This window comes from Ornithorhynchus anatinus, chromosome 21, assembly GCF_004115215.2.
Source record: "Ornithorhynchus anatinus isolate Pmale09 chromosome 21, mOrnAna1.pri.v4, whole genome shotgun sequence".
Classification (NCBI taxonomy): domain Eukaryota; kingdom Metazoa; phylum Chordata; class Mammalia; order Monotremata; family Ornithorhynchidae; genus Ornithorhynchus; species Ornithorhynchus anatinus.
The window spans coordinates 19,300,204-19,322,482 of record NC_041748.1 but is presented as its reverse complement, the minus strand read 5'-3'; the positions used below and the strand labels follow the sequence as shown (position 1 = coordinate 19,322,482).

At 44.7% G+C, this 22,279-nt stretch overlaps 1 protein-coding gene and 2 non-coding genes across 3 annotated transcripts in view; 1 reads left to right on the top strand and 2 right to left on the bottom strand.

Annotated features, from left to right (window-relative positions):
- The window catches only part of MN1 (MN1 proto-oncogene, transcriptional regulator), a 67,461-nt gene that overhangs the window by 5,170 nt on the left and 40,012 nt on the right, over nt 1-22,279 (bottom strand). The gene's annotated exons all lie outside the window — the stretch shown is intronic.
- Nucleotides 2,559-2,696, bottom strand: LOC114806233. The gene has a single exon (XR_003754269.1). It is a non-coding gene; the product is annotated as a small nucleolar RNA SNORA7 (small nucleolar RNA).
- Nucleotides 17,112-17,249, top strand: LOC114806276. Its single transcript, XR_003754311.1, has one exon. It is a non-coding gene; the product is annotated as a small nucleolar RNA SNORA7 (small nucleolar RNA).

The window sequence follows — 22,279 nt, the reverse complement described above, 5'->3', positions numbered from 1 at the left end:
TCCCCCCATCCCCTGGCCCAGGGGCTCATTCAAACCTCCGGGGCTAGGTCCTCACTGGAAGACTACCTGGACAATTCAACTCATCAAAAAATTATGGACAGGCTTCACCGTCAGCAATAAGGCACTCAACTGGCGCGCGCTCTCCTTCCTATCTTAGTTCGCTTCTCTCCTACTCCAACCAGCCTGCGCACTTCATTTCTCTAAGCCAATGTGCTCACTGTACCTTGATCTCGTCTAGGACTGATGAACCCTTCCCTATGTCTTCCCTTTTGTTGTAGGCAGGGAATGTGCTTAGTACATAGTACATGCTCAATAAATACCATCAACTGACTTCTTCACATCCAACAGTTCACCACTCTCCCCACTTTCAAAACCCTTCTAAAATCACATTGCCTCCAAGAGGCCATTCCAAACTACTCCCTTTCAGTGTCACAGAGGGCTGTGTCAGATCACTTAACCCTTTTTCTAACCCCAGTGCTTAGCACATGGTAAATGCCTAATATACATGTCACTGGCCCAGATGAGGGATATGATGGACAGGCACTTAGCAGCATGGTATAGTGGATGGGGCACGGGCTTGGGAGTTGGAGGGTCAAAGGTCCTAATCCCAGCTCTGCCACTTGTCTGCTGTGTGACTTTAGGCAAGTCACTTTACTTCTCTGGGTCTCAGTTACCTCATCTGGAAAATGGGGATTGAAACTGTGAGCCCCATGTGGGACAGGGACTGGGTTCGACCCAATTTGCTTGTATCTACCCCAGGGCTTAGTACAGTTCCTGGCATATAGTAAGTGCTTAACAAATGCCATAATTATTATTACTATTGGGAGAAGAGTGTATGGCCAGGACCCCCCGCAACAGATTCCTGGGGAGGCAGGCTGCCCAACTACTCCAGGATATTTTCCTCACAAACCAATGAAGGATGCTGGTCGACCAGCACCTCCAGAAAAAAAAAAGACCCCCAGAGATCACCCCACCTTATCCCCTCTCCGGAGTTGACGAATGGCTTGCAGCAAAGCCGAGAAGTCTGGAGGAACTATAATTCAGCCCTGCAGACAGCCACTTGCCCATGTGCCCGCTGACAGTAACAATTTATGACCTTATTTAATTTAGGATCCCAGGCGCGGAGGTCTGGAGTTCTGAAGGAAAGGCGGGATGATATGAAGACAGGGAGTTGGTAAATTATTTCACACTTCACCCATGGGACTGCCAGAGGCAAGAAGCAACCCAAGACCCTCAGTGACATTCTACCAAGAGTTTTTGGGATACTTCACTGGGCTGGATGATAACAACAAAGTTGCATTGCATTCATTAAAAAGTTCAATGAATTGGGATTACTAAATCCAGAGACAAAAGGATGGGAAGTGATTAAATAATTCTCTTCCAAGATACTTCACTGGGCTGGATGATAATAACCAACTTGCATTCATTAAAAAGTGCAATGAATTGGGATGACTTAGTCTGGAGACAAAAGGATGGGAAGTGATTAAATAACTCTCTTCTAGTAGATGAAAGACTTCAATATATTAAAGATAGCCAACTGCCATTCTTTGCCTCTATTAAGATAGTACAGGGGGAACCGAGATTAAAATGCAGCAGGAAGAATTTCCGCTAAGCATAAGCAAGCAGCCGCAGGGACTAGAGGAAAGAGCAAAGGCCTGAATCTCAGGAGTCCTGGGCTCGAGGCCCTGCTTGGCTACTGGCCTGCTGTGTGACCTTGGGCTCTAAGCCTGTTTCCTCATCTATAAAGTGAGGAGAAGACGCTTGCTTTCTTTACCTCTTTAAATTGGTGAGCCACAGGTGGGTCAGGGATTGTGTCTTATCTGATGAGTCTTTGTTCTTCAATTATAAAATAACCCTTCAACTTTGTATTTTATATAAATACACTTTAGGAGACTTCTAGGACTGGGGAGGGAAGAGGAACCGGATTCTGGACTCATGAGTGTTAGTTTTTTTTGGTGATCAAAATCCTCATTTATTTTGAACAGCAAAAAAGATCTTAATTCCAAATGTGATGAGAAGGAGTAGTCTCCGATTCAAATGGGCTCAAACCATATGTAATCCAGATGGGGAAAATAGCAATTAATGGTATTTATTGAGCACTTACACTATGTGCACAGCACTGTGCTAAGAGCTTGGGAGCATACAAGAGAGTGGGAAGGCACAATCCCTGCCCTCAAGGTGCTGACCAGTCTAATGGGTGTGACAGTTCCTGAGCTTCCCTTTAAGTTCAAAGATGAAATTACAGACACGAATGTTACTCAGAGTGGTGCAAGAGAAGCTGATGAAGCAACAACCATTCATTCATCCATCCCTCCATCCAGTTGTATTTATTGAGCACCTACTATGCCTTGTCTTGTTTTGTGCCATCAAGTCATGCCTGATCGACAGTAACACCATGGACACAACTCTCCCAGAACGCCCCACCTCCATAGTGTATCCATAGAATTTTCTTGGTAAAAATCCAGAAGTGGTTTACCATTGCCTCCTTCTGTGCACTAAACTTGAGTCTCTGACCTCTACTCTCTCCCATGCACTGCTGCCCAGCCCAGTGAGTTTTGACTGGTAGCAGACTGCTTTCCACTGACTAGCCTCTGGCCAAGCTAGGAATGGAATGGGTATGCCTCTGCTTGACTCTCCCTGCTGTAGTCGGGACTGGTAGAGTACTGGAAACTCTCCAGGGGTGACCCTGAGAGGGGTACCTACTATATATGGAATACTGAGCAAAGTGCAGTGGAATTAGTAGACTCAATCCCTACCCTTCAGGGATTTAACAATCCGGGTGGGGAAGACAGACTTTAAAATTAATTAGTTAGGAGGAAGCAATTTAGTCTGACTGTGAGCCCAACCTAAATAACTTGTATCTACCCCAGTGCTTAGAAATGTGTTGGACACACAGTAAGCACTTAAATACCATTAAAAAATGATGCTTGCTTAAGTGTTATGGGGTGGGGAGGAGTGCGTGTTAGCCTATTATTATTATTGGTAATAATAAATTGGTAATAACACTAATAATGATAATTTGATATTTGTTAAGTGTTTACCATTTGCCAAGCACTGTATACATGATAATTGGGTCAGATCTAGACCCTGTCCCAACATCGGGTTCACAGTCAAGGTAGGAGGGAGAAAAGGCCCTAAATTCCCATTTTACAGATGAGGAAAGTGAGGCACCAAGAAGTGACTTGCCCAAGGTCACATAGAAGACAGGTGGCAGAGCCAAGATTGGAACCCACGTCCTGTGACTCCCAGGCCCAGGCTCTTTCCACTGGTCCACACTGCTTCTCAACTAAGAACAGGAGCTTCCACCTAAGTGCTTCAAGACCTTTAGCAGCTGTCCCAACCCAAGTTTGCCAGACTATCAGCCTCTTCTCCCAACAGCCTCCAGATTTCCTTTTCCAGCTTTGAGAATGGCCATAGAGCCGTTGAGCAGGATCTGCTCTGTTCCACACTCTCAGCAATGGGAAAAGAATCAGTGTCCTCCTGCTCTGTTGTGCTCCAGCTGTATTTTTACAATGGTATTTAAGTGCTTTCTATGTGGCAGGCACCGTTCTAAGCACACGGGGAGATACAAGCTCATCAGGCTGGACACGGTCCATGTCCCACATGGGGCTCACAGGCTTCATTCCCAATTTACAGATTAGGGAACTGAGGCTTGGAGAGATGAAGTGATTTGCCCAAGGTTGCACAGCAGCCATGTGGTGGAGTTGGGATTAGAAACCAGGTCACTGTGGGACTCTTAGGATCTTGATCAAAATTTCAAGACAGCCAAATGTTTTAGTCGTGGCCAGAACTCTGTCCATCCCCTTGGTAAAATTTTTCATTCCCAAGAATCTCTCTCTGCTGTAGGTTCAGTGATCTATGCTTTTTGAGGTTTTTCTGAAACTTGCAGGGCATGACCTGAGCCAAAAGGCCCTACTCTCTGTCCCTTACCCTCTTCTCTCACCGCTAACCCTTTGCTCATGCCCTCCCTTCCCACTGGAACACTGCAGGAGAAGCAGTGTGGCGTAGGGGAGAGAGCCCGGGCCTGGGAGTCAGAGGACCTAGGTTCTAATCCCAGCTCTGCCAATTGACTGCTGTGTGACCTTGGACAAGTCACTTCACTTCCTCTGTGTGGGTCAGTTACCTCATCTGCAAAATGGGAACTGAGGCAGTAAATCCTATGTGGGGACGGGGACTGTGTTCAACCTGATTATCCTCTATCTACCTCAGTGCTTAGTGCAGTCCCTGACACACAGTAAGCGCTTAACAAATACCATTAAAAAAACCCACACCCTCCCTCCCCTTCCTCTCCAATGGACCACCATAGGCTCTCCCCCATCTTCAAATCCCTCCAGGAGGTTTACCCTGATTTATTTCTCATCTCCCCACCTTGTTTCTCCCCCTCCTGCCACTTCAGCATTTCTATATCATCTAAGCACTAGATGCTCGCATCCCCTACAATCAATTGATTTATTGATTACTAATTTATTTATTAATGTATGCGATGCACTCTACTAAGCATCTAGGAAAATACAATACAACTAAGTTGGCAAACACATTCCCTGCTCACTGGGAGCATAAAGACTGGAAGAGGAGACGGACACCGACATAAGTAAATCTTGGATATGTATGTAAGTGCTGTGGGGCTGAGGGAGAGGTGAATAAAAGGAGCAAATCCAACTGCAGGGGTCATGCAGAACGGAAATGGAGAAGGGGAAATGAGGGCCTAGACCAAGAAGGCCTCTTCGACAAGTTATGCATTCAATAAGCCTTTGAAGGTGGGAGAGAGTGACTTACTGTTGGATATGAAGAGGAAAGGCATTCCAGGCCAGATGGAGGATGTGGGCAAGAGGTCGGCGGCAAGATAGATGAGATTGAGGTTCATTGAGTAGGTTGATATTAGAGGAGAGAAGTATGCGGTCTGAGCAGAAGTAGGAAGTCAGTGAGGTAAGGTAGGAGGGGGCAAGGTTGATTGAGTCCTTTAAAGCCTATGGTAAAGAGTTTCTGTTTGATGTGGAGGTGAACGGGCAACCACTGGAGGGTCTTGAGGAGTGGGGAAATATAACCTGAAGGTTTTGAAGATAAATGATCCGGGCAGCAGAGCGAAATATGGACTGAAGTGGGAAGAGACAGGAGGCAAGGAGGTCAGTAAGGAGGCTGATGTGGTCATCAAGGAAGGATAGGTTAAGTGCTTAGATTAACGTGGTAGCAGTTTGGGTGCAGAGGAAAGGGCAGATTTTAGCGATGTTGTGAGGGTTGAACTGACAAGAATTGGTGATAGATTGAATATGTGGGTTGAGTGAGAGAGATGAAACCAGGATTATTGCAGGCAAGTGTGTGAGATGGAGGATGGTGGCACCGTCCAGTCTACAGTAACAGAAAAGCCAGGGGGAGGACAGGGTTTGGGTAGGAAGATATGGAATTGCATTTTGGACATGTTAATTTTGAGGTGTCTCGGTGTCTCACAGGACATCCAAGTAGAGATGTCCTGAGGCACAAGCGTTACACCTTTAGCAATTAAGTACACATTGTTACACTCTGTTGCTACCTTTATCTGTCATTTATTTTAGTGTTTGTCTCCCCCACTAGATTGTTAGCTCCTTGGGAACAGGGATTGTGTCTAATAACTCTTTGGTAACTGTGGTACTTGTTAAATGCTTTCTATGCACCAAGGACTGTACTAAGAGCTCTCCCAATCGCTCAGGACAGTGTCCTGCATAGGATAAGTGCTCAAAAAATACAACTGATTGAAAAAGAAAAACAAGAACACTGGGCTACACATCTGTTTCACCAACTGAATTATTTTTGGCCAATTTAAACTGCAATTGGAGGAAAACTAAATTTGGTGTAGAATTAATTGTGATTTTGACTCTGTGCATATTTAGAGGAGGATAATCTTTTTCCCTTAAGTCTTTAGGTGGGTGAATACTCATACACTTCTAAGACTTAAATAAATGGCTTTGACCCACATCACAATATGGTTTAGGGGACCTTCTAATACAGACTCCTAACAAGTCACCAATACCCTGGTTTCCACTGCCAGTCTGGGTGGAAACTGCTTGGCCATGACCTAACTTGAAAATAAAAAGAGCTGAATGATCCATTTTAAGGGTAATTTGGGAAGAGGGAGGGGAAACAGAGTGTTTATATGTGGAAAATTTTTAATTTCTCTTTTGACTTTACAGCAAATGAACTGAGATTTTTTTCTAGTCAGCAAAATAGCTACTTGTCACCACTCTATTCTGTGTTCAGAATGAAAGTAATTCTGCTCCACTTTCAGCCGGCCACAAGCTCAGGTGTCCACACAATTGAAATGTTCAGCACCCCCAAACACTGCTGAGTGGACATTTCCTCACTTCTTTTTGGACTAGCAAAGCCCAGACTCCATCCTAGAGCAACAGGAAATTCATTCCCGAAGAGAAGCAGTGTGGCCTAGTACCTAGAGCCTGGGCCTGTGAGTCAGAAGGACCTGGGTTCAAATCCCGGCTCCAACATTTGCCTGCTTTGCTTGGACAAGTCATTTCCCTTCTCTGTGACTCAATTACTTTATCTGGAAAACAGGGACTTTGAGACTGTGAGCCCCATGTGGAACAGGGACTGCGTCCAACCTGATTAGCTTGTATCTACCCCGGTGCTTAGAACAGTGCTTGGCACATAGTAAGCACTTAACAAATGCCATTATTATTATTAGGTTGTGACAGAATAAACTCCTGGAGGTCAGGGATCATATATACTAATTCCACTAGACTCTCCCAAGTGCTCAGTACAGCACTCTGCACACAGTAGTCCATCAGCTCTTTAAGGGCAGGAACCATGCCTACTACCTCTATTATACTCTCCTATGTGCTCTGTACAGTGCTCTGGACACAGTAGGCTAGAAGCCCCAGGAGAGCAGGGATCATGTCTACTAATCATTCAATCGTATTTATTGAGTGCTCACTGTGTGCAGAACACTGTACTAAGTTCTTGAAAAGTAAAATACAGTAAGTAAAGAGAGACAGTCCCGGCCCATATTGGGCTCCCAGTCTGAGGCAGGGAGAAAGATATCAATACAAGTAAATGGGCATTAATATAAATAAATAGAATTATAGATATATACTTTAGTGCTGTGGGGTGAGGAGAAGGGGGAAGAGCAAAGGGAGTGAGTCAGGATGATGCAGAAGGGAGTGGGAGCTGAGGAAATGTGGAGCTTAGTCTGGGAAGGCCTCCTGGAAGAGATGTGTCTTCAGTAGGGCTCTATTGTACTTTCCAAAGTGCTTAGTACAGTGCTCTATACATACGCGCACACACACGCGCACACACACACACACAAAAGCTTGTAAGCTCCTGGAGGGCAGAGATCATGTCTACTAATTCTCTTGTACTTTCCCAAGTGCTAATACAGTGCTCTGCTCAGAAAAAGGGCTTAATAAATACCATTGATTGATTGATTGATTGATTGAAGGAGGTTGTCCACATTTGGCAGTCAGTGTCACAGGGGCTGATTATTTTGGAAAAGTAGGGTGGGGGGTCTTGTTCTAATGGTAATGTGTCCGACAATTAAAGATTAACTGGTGGCCCTGTTCCAGTGAGCTTCCCCATTCTCAAGCAGTAGGGGAAATTCCTCTCCAGTTAAAAAGCCTAGATTCCTATGGAGCAAAATATTCAGTCCCTGGAAGCCACCGGGGGAGAAACATTCTGCAACCCAACTTGATTGATGAATGGCAGATGTCAGGAAAAGGAGTGTTTCCTATGTAAGATGTTCAAAGGAAAAATGGAATGTCTTCTTGAACAACACATCAGGAATGTGATGCTGGAGCAGCACTTAGAAAGCCAGGCAAGCTATCAAGAAAGGAGCAGCTCTTTTTTCTTTTTATGGTATTTGTTAAGCACTCACTTTGTGTCCTGAGGTAAGCACTGGGGTAGATACAAGTTAATCAGGTTGGACACAGTCCATTCCCACATGGGGCTCAGTCTTAATCCCCATTTTCCCCCTCTAGACTTTAAACTCATTGTGGGCAGGGAATGTGTCTGTTTATTCTTGTATTGTTCTCTCCCAAGTGCTTAGTACAGTACTCTGCACATGGTAAGTGCTCAATAAATACGATTGAATAAATGAATTTTACAGATGAAGTAACTGAGGCACAGTGAAGTGACTTTCCCAAGGTCACATAGCAGTAGCTTCATAAAAAAAAAGAGATGAGGCAAAAAAGGAAAAAAAAACCAAAAAAGGTCATGCACTGCAAATATAGTAATGATGGTACTGGTTAACTGCTTACTATGTACCAGGCACTGTACTAAGCACCGGGTTGGATACAGTGCCTGTCCCACATGGAGCTCAGAGTTTTCCCAAGTGACTTGCCCAAGGCCAAACAGCAGACAAATGGCGGAGACAGGATTAGAACCCATGATATCAAGCATGACAAAACAATGGGTAACGTTTTTGTGTGCACACAATATGGCCGGACTGTGGGTTTCATGTTGGCCTTTTTGGCCACACATGGATTAAATAGTTTCTTTTGCGCTTCAATCCAGCTAAGGTGTCATTTAAGATGGAACACTGATAATCCATCTTCAGACTCACCGGAAAGGGATCAGCCCAAGAAGACTGAAAACCCTCCTCCCCAACCCTCAAACCCAAGCCATACTAGCCTTGAGACACTGTGAAGCGGCTTGGCCTATAGAAAGAACCTTAGCCTGGAATCAATCAATTGTATTTATTATTATTATTATTATTGTGGCATTTATTAAGTGCTTACTATATGCATGGCACTAAGCACTGGGGTGGATACAAGCAAATCAGGTTGGACACAGTTCCTGTCCCACATGAGGCTCACAGTCTCAATCCCCATTTCACAGATGAGGTAACTGAAGCACAGAGAAGTTAAGCGAATTGCCCAAGATCACAGAGCAGCCAAGTAGCAGAGCTGGGATAAAGCACTTCAGCACTTACCATGTACAAAGTACTGCACAAAACACTTGGGAGAGTATGCATGTGCCCTGTTCTCAAGGAGCTTACAGTATAGAAAGAGAAGTCAGGAGACCTGAATTCTAATCTTGGCTCTGCAGGTGCCTGCTGGGTAACCTTGGGCATGTTGCATAACTTCCCTGTTCCCTCCTCCCACATTCCGCTCCTAGTCCTGCTCCTGGCAAGCTGTGGGATCCCGAGGAAATCAATGAACCTCTCTGGGCCAAGAAACTGAGGCCCAGAGAGGTCCAGGGACTTATCCAAAGCTACCCAATAGGCTGGGGTGCAGCAGAGATCAGACTGGAGTCTCCTGACCCTGGTGAAAGAGAAGCCACTTCCGCTGGGGGCCAAACCATTTCTAAAAGGGCCAGGCTGTTGCCTTGGCAGTGTTCCCGACCTTTGAAATCCTGGGGAAGGGTTCCCTTGCCATCCCCCTGCAGATTACCGCTAGGGCCTCCCAAATTCCACCTGGGCACAAAGCAGGACGCTGGGAGACAAGAACCCCTGAAGGGCCATACCTACTCAGCCCATCTCCCATTTGGCCTCTCTGGGCCTTTGCTGTCTACATCTGGAAACCCTCAGCTCACACCCCTTTCTCACAGTTCGCTACCCGGAATCTCCATCCACTGAGAGGGGAATGGCAACACACACGGAAATTGGTGCCATAGCCAAGTGCCCTTGGGATTCGCCCCTTCCTCTAACCCTGCCACTCCAAAGCAATTAGGTACGTCTCTACTGCATTGCTTCCTGCTTACCTGGAATGTATTTAAGTATCTTTGACCCCTGTTTGACTGGAAGCTCCTTGAGCGCAGGGATTGTGTTTGCTAACTCCACTGCACACCACAGGTGATCAAAAAATATCACAAACTCCCGATTTCTTGAACATCTACCACGTTTGCATTTCAGCTGGCATTCAAAATGTATAAATATCCTGCTTTGTGGAGAGGAAAAATGATGGGAGGCTGGTTGGAGAGTTTGTGTGTGTGTTTGTGGGTAGGGGCTGGCAAAATACTCAACTCAAATCTTTATTCATATTTCTGCTGGATATATTGAACAAGACCTTGAATATTTCAAAATACAGCCCAATTCCTACCTTTGCACTCTTTCCTAGTGCTTAGTACAGTGTTCTGCACATAGTAAGAACTTAATAAATATTATTACTACTAATATTACTACTGCTCCAAAATAAGATTCCCTCCCTTCAAGATTTTGTGACAGAAGGCAGGATGGCCTGGGGGAAGGGGCATAGGATCAAGAATCAAGAGACGTGGGTTTTAGTCCCAGCTCTGCCACCAGTGTCTTATATGATTTTGAGAAAGTCACAACTTTTCTAGGCCTTAGTTCCACATCTGTAAAATGGTGGGAAGGATGGGTTATGAGTTCCATATGGGGTAGGGACTGGGTCCTTATCTCCAACTCTGATATCTAACTATCCCTACTGGCAATAGTCACTTAATAAATGCCATAATTATAAAAATAATCGAGCAGGTGCTTAAGGCAAAACAGAGTCTAGAACAACTATGTTTCATCACAGAGATCTCCAAAATGGTATTTTTGTTTCATTCTCGCTCCTAACTCCTTACACTCAAATTCAAGTTGCGCTTCTTTCCTTAGTTTGTTTGCCAATACCTCCAAATGCTGCAGATCACAGTGTCACTGCAGGTCACATTGTCACTGCAGGTCACAGTGCCACTGCAGGCCAAGGTGCCACTGCAGGTCAAAGTGCTCTAGCAAGTCATGGTGCCCCTGCAAGTCACAGTACTGGCAGCATCTAAACTACAGGGGCTTTGTGCTCCTAGGTATGAGGGGACAATAAATCCAAACCTGAATTCTAGAGGGAAGAATATGGAAACTAAACAAAGCACCAAACCATGCACAGCAAAAAGCAAACCCAAACCAAGGGAGGGGAAAAAAATTTCAACCCACCAAGTCAACAAACACGCCTTTACTGCCACCTTAACTGACCTGTGGAAAAGTACAATATCAACAGAAAGGAAGGGATGGAGGAGATGTCTGACCGGCAGCGGGAGACGCCATGTGGCCTACTGGAAAGAACAAACAAATAACTTGGAAGCAGGATAGTGGGTTCTCTTTCCAGCTCTGCTGCTTTCCTGCTGTGTGACCTTGGCCAAATCAATTAACTTCTCTGAGCCACAGTTTTCTCATCTGTAAAATAGGATAAGGTCTCTCTTTTCCCTCCCTCCTAGACTGCAAACTCTAGGACAGGAACCAAGTCCATTCTGATTAGCTGGAATCTAGCATGGTGCTTGGCACACGGTAAGCATTTAATAAATATCATTATTATTATTATGTATCAAGCCAAAATAGATAAATCTAGACTATCCATGCTAATTTTGGGGTGGGGGTTCTCTAACTGCACAGAATCGAAATCCACTTCTTTTATTATTATTATGGTATGGATTAGGTATTACTATATAGAGAAGGAGTGTGGTTTAATGAAAAGAGCACAGGCTTGGGAGTCAGAGAACACGGATTCCAATCTTGGCTCTACCACTTGTCTGCTGTGTGACCTTGGGCAAGTCACTTAACTTCTCTGTGCCTCAGTTACCTCATCTGTAAAATGATGATTGACTGAGCCCCACGTGGAACAACCTAATTACCATGTATCTGCCCAGCACTTAGAACAGTGCTTGGCACATAGTAAGTGCATAACAAATATGGTTATTATTATTATATACCAAGAGCTATGTTTGCTCCTGCAATAGAAACATAACACTCAGATGAGACACAGTTCCTGCCTTCCTGAGGCTTACAGTCTTAAGAGGTTGGGAGAGCATTTATGGTCAATCAATCAGTGCTTACTACATACAGAGCACTGTTCTAAGCACTTGAAAGAGTACAACAGGATTAGCAGACACGTTTTCTGCCCAAACAAGTTTACGGTCTAGAGGAGAAGACAGACACTAATATGAATAAATAATTTATAATGTAATATCTTATCTACATCATCCAGATGAGGAAACTGATGCTCAGAGAGGTTTAGTGATTTGCCATGGTCACACATTAAGCCAGAGAGAGAGCTGGGATTAGATCTAGGTCTCCTGACTCCCGTTGGACCATCAAGAGATTATATTTGTTTCCCCCTCTACACCATAAGCTCACTGTAGACAGGGAACACATCTATCAGCTCTGTTGTACTGTACTCTCCCAAGCCCTTAGTACAGTACTCTGCAAAGAGTAAGTGCTCAATAAATACCACAGATGGATCAAGCATCAACTAGGCACAATACTCTGTTCTAAGCACCAGAGAAAGGACAACTGAAGCCCAAGACACTTTCCCTGCCCACAAGGAGCTTACATACTAAAGAGAAAGTCAGAGAAAGCTTCCGCAAAAAAGTTCTCATGTAGTATTTGCCAAGACTGATCAATTTTCCCAATCCTCCAGAGAAGGAGAAACGTGAGAGAATAATCATAATAATAATAGTGGCATTTAGGTGCTTACTATATGCCAAGCACTGTGGTAGGTGCAAGATAATTAGATCAGATGCAATCCCTGTCCCACATGGGGTTCATAAGGGAGAGAGAACTGGAAATTTAATCCCCATTTTACAGATGAGGAAACTGAGGCGCCCAGAAATTAAGTGACTTGCTTAAGGTCACACAGCAGGCAAGTGGCAGAGTCAGCATTACAACCCAGAACTCAAGCCTGTACTCACTCCACTAGGACACCCTGCTTCTAGAAAATATGGACTCCCAGAAGTGAAGCTTTTTGGTTGTGGGTTATCCCAGAAGCAGAATTAGAACAGCAACTCACAAACTCCCAGGTCCCTTTCCAGTGAACAGATCTAACAGAGATGAAACCTCCCCCAAAATTGTAAACCATCCACAGGCAGAAGCAAGTTGGATTCTATTCTGTAAAACCAGGCCTTCCCAGAGGTCAAGGAAGAGCTGGAAAATATTTTTTAATGGTCCTTAGTAAGTGCTTACAATGTACTAGGCACTATAGTAAGTGCTGGGAAAGATTGAAGATCATCAGGTTGGACACAGTCCCTAACCTACACATGGGGCTCACAGTCTATGTTGGAGGAAGAAGGATTTAATCCTCATTTTGCAAATGAAGTAACTGAGGCACAGAGATGCTATGTGACTTGCCAAAGGACGCACAGTTGAAGAGTGGCGCAGCCAAGAGTAGAACCCAGGTCCTCTGACTTCCAGGCTTGGGGTCTTTCCATTAAGCTATGCTGCTTCCAAATTATCTACTCAATTCAAATGCTCAAGGACAGTTCAGGCTGCCCACGTCCCAACTGATCCAGATGACTCTCTACACTTCTTGAATTCTCGAGGTAGGGGTAGATACTCTATTTTCTGGTTACAATATACATAACGCCTAGGAAGAAATCCAGAATACAGTAGTACAAAGGCCAGAAAAGAAGCTCCAGAAAAGAAGGCTGGAGTCAGTCAATCAGATTTCTTGAGAGCTTACTTGTGTGAAGAGCACTGTAGTAAACGCTTGGAAAAGTACGCTACAATTATAAACAGACATATTCTCTGCCCACAATGAGTGTACATTCTAGAGAACATTAAGGATCAAGATGGTGAATTAGAGCAAATAAGAGGAATACTAAAATCCAAAAGAGAGAAGGAAAAGAGTAAAAGGAACATAATTATGATGTAATGGATAGGCTGTCAAGATATCCAATATAACCACCCCAAATCATTGCCAAGTGGAATTTCTGGAAATGAGATGTGGAATAGGGAGAGAAAATAGCACTGCACACATGACACTGCAGCTCCGGATTAATCAATTAATGGTATTTCTAGAGTGCTTACCATGTGCAGAGCACTGTACTTGGTGCTTGGGAGAATACAAGAGAGTCAGTAGTCATGATCCTTGCCCATTCATTCAATCGTATTTATTGAGCCCTTACTATGTGCAGAATACTGTACTAAGCACTTGGAATGTACAATTCGGCAACAGATAGAGACAGTCCCTGCCCAACAACTGGCTCACAGTCTAAACGACTGGTGCTTACAATCTAGAAAGGGAGACAGATATTAAAACAAATGACAGGGGAAATGGCAGAGTATAAGACAGTAAACTTGTTTTTGGGCAGGTGTCTGTTAATTCTGTTGTTTTGTACTCTCCCAAGTACTTAGTACAGTGCTCTGCACATAGTAAATGCTCAATAAATATGATTCTTTGATTGATTAATAACAGCAGCCAAAAAACATACATTAAAGCAGTCAAGGGAGATGAGAATGGGGGAAAAATATCCTTTCAACATGCAAACTCAAAAGAATGTTTCCTATTAATAATGAAAGAAAAGAATGGAATAAATAATGACTCCAACCTGGCTGGAATGCACAGGGCTTTTTAAGAATCTCAATCGCTATGAAGAAAAGAAGAGAAACACTCCCTCTATGGGGAACAAATGACTCTTACTAATTAAGCTATTAATAAAATATAGTGGTGGCATTTACTAAGTGTTTACCTCACGCCTGGTGTGTTGTGCAAAGCACTGGGTTGGACAGGTCATCTGATTGGACACAGCTCCTGCCCCACATGGGGCTCACAATCAACACCCAATTGTATTTATTGAGCGCTTACTATGTGCAGTGCACTGTACTAAATGCTTGGAAGGGTACAACATAACAAAGTTGGTAGATACAATCCCTGCCCACAATGAAGTTACAGTCCAGAGGGGGAGACAGACATTACTATAAATAAATTACAGATATATATATACATAAGTGCTGGGGGGCTGAAGGAGGGGCAGATAAAGGGAACAAATCCAAGTATAATATAAGAGGGAGGCCTCAACCCCATTTTATAGATGAGGAAACTGAGGGACAGAGAGCTTAGATATAATTGTGGTATTTGTTAAGCACTTACTTTGTGCCAGGCACTGTACTAAATGCTGGGGTGGTTGTGAGTTCTAATCCTGGCTCTGCCACTTGTCTGCTGTGTAACCTTAAGCAAGTCACTTCACTGCACCCAGTAAACGCTTAACAAATACTGCAATTATTATTATTATTATACAAGCAAAACAAGTGGGACACAGTTCCTGTCCCACATGGGGCTCACAATCTCAATCCCCATTTTACAGATGAGGTCACTGAGGCCCAGAGAAGTGAGGTCACTCAGCAGACAAATGGCAGAGCCAGGATTAGAATCCATGACCTTCTGACTCCCAGGCCCATGCTCTCTCCACCTAGTCATGGTGCTTCTCTGACTTGCCCAAGGTCACCCAACAGTTAAAAAGCTTGAAAGCTGTGAACACAGGCAAATTTTTTGAAAGTCAGGGAATAGGCTATCCCTCCGAATGAAGGAATACCTGGCAAGTTTGAAATTAAATCGGCCCGAAAACAACAGTGGGTAGACAGGCAGTGAAGGGAAAGCCAAACTGGTGAGAAATGGTTTCCCAGAAAGGAAAGAAAACACTTTCCTGGCAATCACCTTCAGGCAAATACATGGAAATGAAAACTACGGAGGAAAAGCTGTGAAAATCAAAAGAATAACTGAACAGTGACCGATAGTAGTACCAGAGGTAAGTCCTGTCAGACAATCAAAAACAGATTTGTTAGGTAGAACTGGAAACCACAGATAAAGGTTCAATCGCTGAAATTCCTTCACCAGGCCAAGCATTCTTATGGCGTCGGCAGCTTTACGTGGGAAATTAAGCTGTCACGACGACTGAAAGCTGGGTGAGGAATGGAGAAGAAAGCAGCTCAAAATGGATATAGCAGAATTTGGGCCATTCGGAGTTGAAACATCTGATGGGAGTGGAATGGGTGTTTGTGCTTGGGATGGGGGAAGGGAGAGAAATCAGTAAATCAAATAATTCCAGGTCAAAGTGCCCTGAGAGAAAGAACTGTTTAAGGGCAAATATTCTCTCAAAGGGATGGCACAGGCTCTTCCTCCACAGTATGTGATGAGGGACTCCCATGTGCTTGGTAAATATCATTGGTTGATAGACTGATTGCAGAGCAATGTATGAGGCACTTGGAAGAGTATCACAGCAGCAAGACACAGGTTTCTTGCCCACTGGGAGTTTCCAATCTAACAGGGGAAGCAGCCTGGCCTAGTGGCTAGAGTACAGGCCTGGGAGTCAGACGGTCATGGGTTCTAATTCCGTACCCACCACTTGTCTGCTGTGTGGCCCTGGGCAAGTTGCTTCACTTCTCTGTGCTTCAGTTACTTCATCCATAAAATGAGGATTAAGACTGTAAGCCCCACATATGACAGGAACTGTATCCAACCTGAATACCTTGTATCTACCCCAGTGCTTAGTACTGTGCCTGGCACATAGTAAGTGCTTAACAAATACCATTATTATTAATATTGGTATTAATAATCATATCTCTGGGGTCCTACTTGCAAATAGCAATCTGGGGCTCTATGCAGGTGCACCCCATGATGCCACAAAGACAACAGTCAACACCTCTAGATGATCTCCCAAATAGGCAATGGGAGCATTTGGGGGTGTAGCTAACTGATCCTGCATCTCATAGGCGAAGAATGGGGTTGTTGGGGGCCAGGATTGGGGGGTATGGCTATTACCCAGAATCTTCTTTGGGAGAGCAAGTCTCAATTCCCAGATTGACCACCCACAGATAGATGCCTCATTCCCCCAGATGCAACAAAGTAGGTTTCAAACACCCTTTTCCCCTACATGTTGTAGCATTCTAGGCTCAAACCTCTGTCACCACCCCACTCCACACATATTTAGGCATTCAGACTGCTGGTGATGAGTTACAATAATGATAATAATATTGGTGTTTGTTACTTACTAGGTGCCATTTCCCCCAGGTGGGGCAGGGGCTGTGTCCAATCAGATTATCTAATATCTACTCCATCATTTAGCATGGTGCTTACTTAGCACACAGTAAATGCTTAATGAATATCACGATCATTATTAATAAGCACCAAACTAGGCTGTGGAGTTGATATCAATAAAATGTGGCCAGATGTAATCCCTATTCCATACAGGGTTCAGAGTCTAAGGGGAAAGGATAACACATATTAAGTTTCCTTTTTACAGGTGAAGAAGCTGAGGCCCAAGGTCATATAGCAGGCAAGTGGCAGCGCTGGATTATAATCCAGGTCTTCTGACTCCCGGCCCTGTGCTCTTTCCATTCGGCCATGTTGCTTCTCAGCTTTTCCCAGGCAAAGAATATTTACACAGTTGGCAAAAGCCTTTCTCATGAGCTAAGTTTCCCATTCCCTCTCTCAGGGTCGCACCTGGAGAGTTTCCAGTACTCTACCAGCCTCGACTACGGGAGGGAGAGTCAAGCAGAGGCCTGTCCATTCCATTCCTAGTTTGGGCAGTGGCTAGTGAGTGGCAGGGAAACTGCTACAAGTCAAAACTCCCCAGTGCTGGGCAACAGTCGCATGGGAGAGAGTCGAGAGCAGAGACTCAAGTTTACTGCATGGAAGGAGACAATGGTAAACCACTTCTGGATTTTTACCAAGAAAACTCTAAGGATACACTACTGGAATGATTGCAGAAGGAGGTGGGGCATTCTGAGAGAGATATGTCCATGGTGTCGCTATGGGTCGGAGACGACTTGACAGCACAAGTTCCCCATTACCAGATGTGGCAGAGTGGCGTGGCCTGATGGATAGAGCCCAGACCTGGGAGTCCAGAAGGATCTCACTTCTAATCCCGGCCCCGACACTTGTTGGCTGTGTGCTCTTGGGCAAGTCACTTCACTTCTCTGGGTCTCAGTTACCTCATTTGTAAAATGGAGGTTAATACTGTGAGCCCCATGTGGGACAAAGATGGGGTCCAACCTGATTAGCTTGTATTTATCCCAGAGCTTAGTACAGTCCTAATACTACTACCACAGAGTCTTGTAGGCTTTTGGAAATGAAAACCATTACCCCAGGAAATTTGATGTTGTTCTGTTCCCAGATTACTATATAAATTGCTACTTAAGACAGAGGGTACATCACACCTGACTCACCTTCTGCTGAGAAGGGCGGGAAAGAGAATATCAGGAATAAAGGAAAGAGAGAGGGAAAGAGAAAAAGAGATGTAAAGAGAGGATGGAAGTGAGAGAGAAGAGTGAGTTAGTTTGGCCCTCATCTAATAATAAAAATAATAATAATAATAATGATGATGTAGGTATTTAGTAAGGTCTTCCTATGTGCCAAGCACTGTGCTTAGTGCTAGGGAAGATGAAAGATAATCAGATTAAACTCCCTGTCTCAAAGAAGACTCACAGTGTGGGAGGGAAGGATCGTATTCCCATTTTACAGGTGAGGAAGTTGAGGCTCAGAGAGGTTAAGTGACTTACCCAAAGTCACTGGAAGGCAAATGGGAGAACTGGGATTAGAACTTAGATTGCCTGACTCCTAAAAACATGCACTTTCCAATCAATCTATTGGTCCCCCAGTGCAGTGCTCGGCACATTGTAAGAGCTTACTGAATGTCACTATTATTATTATTGTTATTTTTATTATACTACTCCTCACAGCCCCCTCCCACCTCACCCAAACCCCACCTCCCAGCAGGAAAGGGAATCTACATGATAGCCACTCAGCTCTAGAACTAAAAATGTGTCACTTCCCTGCACAAATCTCACCTCTAATCCTTCCTGGTTCTTTCTACCACATACAGTTGACCCTTCCAACACCCCTTAACCCCAGGTGTGACTGACTGCAGGGAGAAGACTGAGCTTTTTAATAATGTACTAAAACCCAGAAAAGTCACATCAGAATGTTAAAACCTTCCTGGTATCACACCTATTGTGCTGCTTCCCAGCTCAGACCTCTGTAAACCTAAACCCATGAAAATGTAGTTTACCTATGTGATTCATTTCCCAGCACCCTGAGCCATATCTCCTTCTCAGCCAATTCTTGCATTTATGAACTTATTTCAGTCCTCAGTATTCATGAATATATGGGTACTAACTTATTTACTTCAGCCACTCTAGCTGCCAATAAATCTGTCTTCCCAATTAGAGGCTAAGCTCCTTGAGGACAAGGAACACAGAACTTAATTCTTCTGAACTTCCCTAGTGCCTAGTACAGTGGGAGTAGGGGATCAAGAAAAGATACTGCTGCTGTTCCTGCTACTACTACCACCGCTACTAATAATAATAACTAATAATATTTATGGTATTCACTAAGCGCTTACTATGTGCCAGGCACTGTACTAAGCACTGGGGTGGATACAAGCAAATCAGGTTGGACGCTGTCCCTGTCCTACACGGGGCTCACAGTCTCAATCCCCATTTTACAAATGAGGTAACTGAGGTTCGGAGAAGTGAAGTGAAGTGAAGCCCAGGGTCCCACAGCAGATAAGTGGTGGAGTCAGGATTAGAACTCATGACCTTCTGACTCCCAGGCCCGTGCTCCAGCCACTACGCCATGCTGCTTCCTAACTAACTACTACTTAGTGGTAACAGTTTGTGGAGTACCCATTCTACAAGGGAGTCTAAAGAATGGTAGAGACATTTAGGAGGGTAGTAAAAGGACAAATCAACCCATCAACTAATCATATTTATTGAGCCCTTACTCTATGTGGAGCACTGTACTAAGTACTTGGGAGAGTATAATAGAGTTCGAAGCTCTGATCCCTGTCCTCAAGGGACTTACACTCTAGTAGGGGTGGGAGAACAGTTAAAAGGGAAGTGGTGTGTCCTGGTGGAAAAGCACAGGACTTGTAGTCCAGAGACTCAAATCCCAATCCTAGCTCTGCTACTTACATGCTGTGTGACTTTGTGCAAACTGCATAACCTCTTTGTGCCTTAGTTTCCTCACTGTAAAAAGGGGATAGAATCCCTTTTCTCTCTCCCTCTTAAGAGAGTAGAACAGGGACTGTGTCTGATCTGATGATCTTGCATCTACCCCAGTGCCATGCACAATACTTGGCATATAGCAACAGGTATTTAAATGTCTCAATTATGATTAGGAAGGCAAAATGGATACTCAGAGGAGTAAATGCTAAAATACTAGGGGTTGCAAGTTGACAGATACAGAATTGCCTTGGGTGCACAAGTGAGAGTGCACCCGGAGCTGATGGCAAGTCCATACAGCCAAACTCGCAATCCTGGAATAACAGGACCATCTCCCTCTCCCCGCTCTCCTTCTGGTCATTTCAGACACAAAAACCCAAGAGTGAGAGATGCCAGGCTGGCAGAGGCCTGGTTTGATCTAGGCTCCCCGATGCCTGTTAGCATTAATACAAGACTCAAAGAGATGAAGCGGAGGGGGTCTCCCAAGCACTTACTTAGTACAGTCCTCTGCACATAGCAACTGCTCAATAAATATCTGATTAATGAGCCCCATGATTAGTACAGTGTTCTGCAAGCAGTGAGCTCCTTTAGCTCAAGGATCGAATCTTCATCCTCTACTGCACTCTTCCAAGCACTTAGCACAGCGTTCCAATCAGTAATTCCCACTAACTGATTACAGAAACTTTGGAAAAACTAACTTCGCTCCCCTTAAATCAAAGAGGATAACAATCATAATAATTGTGGTATTGTTAAGTGCTTACTATGTGCCAGGCACTGTACTAAGCACCGGGGTGGATACAAGGAAATCGGGTTGGACACAGTCCCTGGCCCAAATGGGGTTCACAATCTTAAACCTCGTTTTCCAGATGAGGTAACTGAGGTACAGAGAAGTGAAGTGACTTGCCATAGGTCACACAGCAGACAAGGGAAGGAGATGAGATTAGAACTGAGGACCTTCTGACTCCCTACCCTGGACTCTATCCACCAGGCCATGCTGCTTCTCAAATGGAAAGACAAAGAGAAAGAGAAATGGAAGCTGCCCGGCCAACCCGAGGAATTACCAAACCAAGAGAGACATGAATCTCTCAGTGCTCCAAAGAGCTGGTTGTTCTTCAGGACTTCTCAATGCAAGCCACAGTCCGTCTCCGCTAGCTTTGTTCAGGAAAGGGTGACCTTTGCCCTCTACCGGAGGCCCAGCCATTCAGCTGACGGGATGGGGGGAGGCGGGTAGTTGGCAAAGAAGGATCTGAAGAGGCAGTGGCCGCCCCCCTAGTCTAAAAGCCCAGCCCATTCACCCTTAATCCCGCCGTACTGGTCCACCCGCCCTGGAGAGGCTCGACTCATTTCCCAAGAATCTTTCTCCATCAGCAGCAGGATTAATTGGAGGCACTTGGCTTTGAATAGGGGCCAGGGATCAGACCATGAGGCAAAGATGTCTCTGTTCCTCTGAGGATCTTGAAAGCTCGCAATGGACTTTGTTAATGCTCCTCATTAGCCCAAAGGTGGGGTTCAGAGCATGATTTTTTGCAGGGGAGAGGGAAATAGCCTCAGAACGGGAGGATTCTTTCATCTCTATGATTGATTTCTCTTTTTCCTTTATTTCTATAGTATTTGTTAAGTGCTTACTATGTGTCAAGCACTGTTCTAAGTGACGGTTAGATTCAAGGTAATCACACCGGATAAAGACCCCGTCCCACATAAGGCTCCCAGGAGCAACATGGCCAAGTGGATAGAGCACAGGCCTGTGAAACAGAAGGACCTGGTTCTAATCCAGGCTCTGCCACTTGTCTGCTGTATGGCCTTGGGCAAATCACTTCACTTCACTGTTCCTCCATTCCCTCATCTGTAAAATGGAAATATTAAGTCTGTGAGCCCCCTCTTAGAGACTGTGTCCAACCTGATTTGCTTGAATCCATCCCAGTGCTTAGTGCAGTGTCTGGCACACAGTAAGCACTTAAATGCCACAATTATTATTATCACATTATTATTATTATTGAGGGAGGGAGAATAGGTACTGAATCTCCACTTTGCACTTGAGTAAACTGAGGCCCTAAGAAAAGAAGTGACTTGCCCAAGGTCAGACAGCAGGCAAATGGAGAAGCCAGGATTATAACTCAGGTCCTCTGGCTCCCAAGCCTGGACTCTATCCACTGGCTCACTCTGCTTCTGGAATGTTTTCCCCATTCCTGAGTAGCCAGCTAGGAAAATGGAGCCGGAGTCAGAACAGGTGGAAGGGAGGGAACAAGAGGCAAGGAAGCCCCCAGGCTGAAAGGGCAGTGATGGTCTATAACAGCCCTGCTGTGGCTTTCACCCTGACATTACCAGCTCTTCCCTGCACTTGCCCTTTTGTCCCTTGGGACCAAACTGGGAATTCTACCTAAAGGGGCAGCGGTGTCCTACGTCCTGCAGCCAGCGAGGCGGAGGGCAAGCAAAAATTGATCTATGGATTATTTTTCTACAAAAATATTCAGGCCATGTTTCCCCACTCCTCAAGAAACTCCAGGGGTTACCCATCCATCTCCACTTCAAACAAAAACTCTTTACTATCAGTTTTAAAGAACTCAATCACCTTGCCCCCTCCTTTCTCACCTCGCTACTCTCAGACTACATCCCAAACCATACATTTGTTCCTCTACTGACAACCTCTTC